The 5,652-nt window shown below is 45.2% G+C and overlaps 1 non-coding gene across 1 annotated transcript; it reads right to left on the reverse strand.

Annotated features, from left to right (window-relative positions):
* Positions 1-351: 351 nt before the first annotated feature.
* TRNAQ-CUG lies at positions 352-423 on the reverse strand. Its single transcript has one exon. It is a non-coding gene; the product is annotated as a tRNA-Gln (tRNA).
* Positions 424-5,652: the final 5,229 nt, after the last annotated feature.

Consider the following 5,652-nt stretch of genomic DNA (forward strand, 5'->3'; position numbering starts at 1 on the left):
GGACGCGCGGCGGGACGCCCTCGCCGTGCAGCATTTCGTGGGCGCAGCGCCGGGTTTTACCCGAGGCCCGAGGGGGACCCCGACGAGACGGGGCACTGGTCCGGTGCCCCCGCTGTGGCCTCAGTGTCCGTGGTGGCGGGGGACGCACTCTGAGACGCGGGTTCCTGAGGAGGAGGCTGCGGAGCGCAAAGGACGTGGCTGCGAGGGGTCCACCTCGGGAATGCGGGGACCCGACGTCCCCGGAATTTACCTCCCTGGGTTGGGGGCGGGGACATCGAGAGGGGGAAGGCACGTGCCACTCGCTCGGTATCGGAGAGAAAAGCAAAAGGCGGTGGTTTGGCCGGAAGGGCAAGGTTCCACCGAGACTTGAACTCGGATCGCTGGATTCAGAGTCCAGAGTGCTCACCATTACACCATGGAACCGCCGGAGTAAAGGATCTTCCCATTCTTCGGGGTGGGTGCACATAGCCTTTCCTTCCGCCGGCGTTGCTGGGGCGCGCCTCCTGCCGGGTTCTTCTTCTCGCCACCAGCGCTCACGTTCTCCCTGAAGCTCCGGGGGCTTGCGTGTGCGGATTGAGATCAAGTTCGTTTGGGGGTTAGTGACAGAGACGGGCTTTTTATGCCTCCCCAGGTGCACCGGCTCTACCTGGGTGACTAGTTTCCTCACAAGTCTGAAATCCCGATGTCAGCTTGTTATATTTTCATCTGATGCTCAGGCTCCTCTTCCAAGCTCACTACAGTTACTGGTAGAATTTATTTGCTTCATGTCTCCAAAGGCAAGGGAAACAAAGGCAAAAATGAACTACTGGAATGTCATCAAGATCAAACACTTTGCACAGCAAAGGAAACAGTTGACAAAACCAAAAGACAACTGACAGAATGAGCGAAGATATTTGCAAAAGTCTTATCAGATAAAGGGCTAGTATCCAAATTCTATAAAGAATTTATAAAACTCAACACCCAAAGAGCAAATAATCCAATCAAGCAATGGGCAGAAGACATGAACAGACATTTCTACAAAGAAGACATCCAGATGTCCAACAGACACATGAAAAAGTGCTCAACATCACTTGGCATCAAGGAAATACAAATCAAAACCACAATGGGATACCACCTCACACCAGTCAGAATTACTAAAAAGTGGCTAAAACCAGTCAAGAAATGACAGATGTTGGTGAGGATGCAGAGAAAGGGGAACCCTCTTACACTGTTGATGGGAATGCAGGCTGGAGCAGCAACTCTAGAAAACAGAATATAGGTTCCTCAAAAAGTTGAAAAATAGAGCTACCCTTTGACCAGCAATTGCACTTTTGGGTATTTACCCCAAAGATGCCAATGTAGTGAGCCAAAGGGGCACCTGTGCCCCAATGTTTACAGCTGCAATGTCCACAATAGCCAAACTATGGAAAGAGCCCAGATGTCCATAGACAGATGAATGGATAAAAAAGATGTGACACACACACACACACACACACACACACGCTATTATGCAGCCATCAAAAAATGAAATCTTGCCATTTGCAATGACATGGATGGAACGAGGATATTATGCTAAGCAAAATAAGTGGAGAAAGACCATTATCATATGATCTCACTGATACATGGAATTAAAGAAACAAAACAGAGGATCATAGGGGAAGAGAGGAAAAAAGAAAACAAGACAAAACCAGAGGGGGAGACAAACAAAAAAGTCTTAATCATAGGAAACAAACAGCGTTACTGGAGGAAGGTGGGTGGGGGGATGGGGTAACTGGGTGCTGGGCATTAAGGAGGGTATGTGATGTAATGAGTGCTGAGTATTATATAAGACTGATGACTCACTGACCTTTACTTCTGAAACTAATAATATATGTTAATTAAGTTAGTTTAAATTAAAAAAATAAATTAAGTGAAAAAAAAATAATTCATTTGCTTGTGGTTGTAGGACTGAAGTCCTTATTTTCTTGCTGGCTATCAACCAAAGGCCATGCTCTGCTTAGACGCTTAGAAGCTGTCTACATTCTTTTTTCATGGGGTCTTTTCCATTGTCAGACTAGTAATTGTGTTCTGAGTCCTCATGATTCACTATGATTTTATCTTCCGCTAGCCAGAGAAAGCTCTCATATTTAAGGAGTCATGCAATTAGATGTGGTCCACCCAGATAATCTCCCTATCTTAAAGTCAGCCAAGCTATATAACAACATCACCATGGGTGCAATATCTCATCACTCTAACAAGTTCCAGGGATGTGGGGGAGACATATTTGGGGACCATTTTAACTTCTCTTCACTATAGTCCAGAGAGATACATGTCCCTTCCAAATGCAAAATACATTTACCTTACCCCTAAGGTTCCCAAAGTTTTATCCCATGGCGGCACCAGTTCAAAGGAAAAAAAAAAAAGTTGTGTAATCAGCTCAAAATTCCAAAATCACATCTGAATCATTTATATCAGGTGTGGATGACTCCTGAAGGTGTCCATTAAACACAGAGTACAATTCCCCTCTCTCTGTGGACCTGTGAAACTATAATACCATTGATCTGCATCCCCTCCCCCACCAAGTACCATAGTGAGACAGATAAAGGATAGCATTTATTTAGGTTCCAGCTGAAAAAAGGGAAAAATGGAAGGTATTAAAAGGTCACTGATACAAAATAATTTGGAAATCCACCCAAACAAAATTCAGCAGGAATTCCTTGGTTAGGCTTCAAAACCCAGGAATAATCCTCTATGACATGAGGCTTTGCCTCTAGGCTCTCATTTGTTTGCATCTTCATTTAATTATTATTATTATTTCTTCCTTTCTCTCATAGGTCTCTGGCTCTTCCATTCCCTTCTCATACAGCATCCTCCCCTTAATGGTTGGTATGTTGTCCCCACCTGAACAGGTCTGATAGTAACCTTGTTGTGGTTCTCTCCCCCAGGAGGGGCTGCCCTCACCATCTCACTCATCTGGGATCCTCTTCCCTGACCGGATTTCTATCTGTCATGATTCTTTCAGCTTACCCATGTGCCTTAGGAGAAGGCTAGAATTGTGGAACCCCAGAACCGATCTCTGCTGTCTCTTCTCCAGGAGGAGAATAAATGACAGAGGTCTTCATAAAGGATTGACCCCCCTGAGGGCGGACATCCCCAGCAATTAGAACAAAGGAGGAAACCTACAGGCCAGCAGAAGCCCTACGGACCCAAATTGTGGAAGCAGGACCCACACCAGGTAGGAGCCCTTCCCGGAAATGTCCCCATAGCCCCACTCAAAGCCACCTTGGATGAAGGACATGGTCTGCTCAAAGCAGAGTTAGTCTTGTGAGCACTGGGTCTTTCAGAGTCTTCATCCTCAGCTGTTTGTTTAAAATGGGCTTTGTCCTTACCTGAGGACCTCCTTGGAGTTTTTGTCTGAAGGGCAACTTTGGAGGCCTTACCCCCAGGGGAATGGAACAGGCACCATAGTGACTCTGATGGAGGTGTTCTTTAGCTCTGCAGCTGGTGCCCAGGGATGGGAGCCCTGTCTGTTACATGATATCCCATTTCATATCTAACATTCCCGTGCTTCATGCTGCCTTCTCTAATTTATATCCTACACTCTCTATCATACCTGAGATAAATATGCTCAAAGAGGTAATTATATCGTCCACTAAAGCATATGTGGCATTGGGATCTCAGACTGCTTTTCTTGAGGCTGTGCTTTTCTTGCTTCAGCGCAGACCTGGGATAGGGTTTGAATCAAAATATGGTTGGGACTAGAGATCAGTAAACTATGGTTATTGCTGGGAACTGTTATTTATCCACTGGACAAGTATTTACTGAATGTTTCACTGGGCAGGAGGCACTGGGGACATGGAGTGAGCAAGGCAGACCAAGTGCCAGTCTCAGGAAAATGAACTTTGACACTGGAGTCAGATATTTTATAGATAATCACATAAGTGCATTTTACTTGTGATTATGATAAATATTATTTAATACTTTCATGGTATGCAATCCTAATCTCTCAGCCAGTGATTTAAAAGTGAATATAAGTAACAGCATTACATAATTGTGAGAAAAGATCTGTCCCCAGATAGGCCCTTCTGATATTTAAAAAGTGGAAATACCAACATTTGATCCAAAGTCTCTTCAAAATTATTTATTTTTAAGTTGAACTTTTAATTTCAGTGTCCCCTGAAATTCAGAAGTGGGTTTCTGGAGGGTGTGTAGGAGCCTAGACAGGGAAGCTTACAGCCAAGACCTGTGTTGGGGCTCTGCTGCTATCAGCTGGAAGGGGAGTTTGGGAAATTCTCCCAATGTCTGTGGGCCTCAGTTTCCTCATGTGTAAGATAAGGTTGATATTCAAATTCTCCAAAGTCCCTTCCTGCTCAATTCTTTGAGTGCACAAGGGACTGAGGTGCCGGTTTTGCAGCTCTAGGGACTGCAACTGAGACATGACTTGGTCTCTTCTCTGTGTTTCTCCTGCAGGAGCCTGAGCTGAGTTCACACTGTAAAGAGAACTGGAGGAGATGAAAGATAGGATATCAGCAGGTTTGGGGGATGAGAATAACACAAAGAAGGACAAGGCAATGGTGGAGCACGTGGTTGAGAAAGGATGGAAGAATAAGGACAAGTCGAGTTCAGAAAAATAAGGGGAAACTGAGGAATGCATGCAGCAGTATCCAGCTCTGCAAGGACTAGCCTGAGCTGAGCGGGGAGGACTAGGAGAGTAACTTAGTCCATTGTGAACCTGTGACCCTGCTGAGGAGCCCCACACGACGGATCAGGATTTGTTTGTACTGCTGGAAACACCAACTCCCAGAGGAGAAGGATGTGACCATGAGGCTCTGCCCCAGACCCCTAGCTTTGACCTTGGAACTGCCCTCATGGTGGAGGTCTTCCAAGTAAGTGTGGGCTTAGAGGGGTCGAGGATGTTTGGATAAGGGTTGGAGATGTCTATTCTTACTGCAGAAAATTCTGCCCTAACAAACCTAACCCTAATCATGGCTCTAGGTGCCAAATAACAAAGCAAACCACTTACTTCCATTGGTTGTACAGAAACAGGAGGCCCTTAAAACACATAACTCGAAAGTTACTCTGCCTTTGGGGTCGTGCAATAGAACAGATCACTCGAGCAGTGGCCCAAGAAGGGGATGGGTTGAGTTTGTGACAGTGTCTCCTAGGTCTTGGAGAAGAAGGTTTGGGGCTTGAAGTTGCAGGTGGGCTGGCTCATGGCAACATTACACAATCTTGGGAAAACAGGTCTAGCACAATTTTGGATTCAATGGACACTAAATGTTTAGTCCATGATCTGCAGTCATTCTTTCACAGGTTATCCACTATTGGCTTCAACCAAAAATGACTTTTCTATTTATAGAAATACCAAGGAGTGCCTAGGTGGCTCAGTCAGTGAAGTGTCTGACTCTTGGTTCCAGCTCAGTCAGTCACAAGCTGGTGGTAGTGGGATCAACACCAAGTTGGGCTCCATGCTCAGCACAGAATCTATTTCAGCTTCTTTCTCCCTCTCCATCCCCTTCTGTTCTCCCAGATCCCACTACTCTCTTTCTCGAAAATAAATAAAATCTTTAAAAACTAATGATGCTCTCAAATATGCAGATTTAAATACATCCTATGATGACTTTGATGAGCAAGGTAAAGCAGCTTTTTGATTTTTTTTTCAACAGAGAGCAGAAGAGGCGAGTAACATCATAT

Source organism: Mustela erminea, chromosome 10, assembly GCF_009829155.1.
Source record: "Mustela erminea isolate mMusErm1 chromosome 10, mMusErm1.Pri, whole genome shotgun sequence".
In the NCBI taxonomy this organism is placed as follows: Eukaryota; Metazoa; Chordata; class Mammalia; order Carnivora; family Mustelidae; genus Mustela; species Mustela erminea.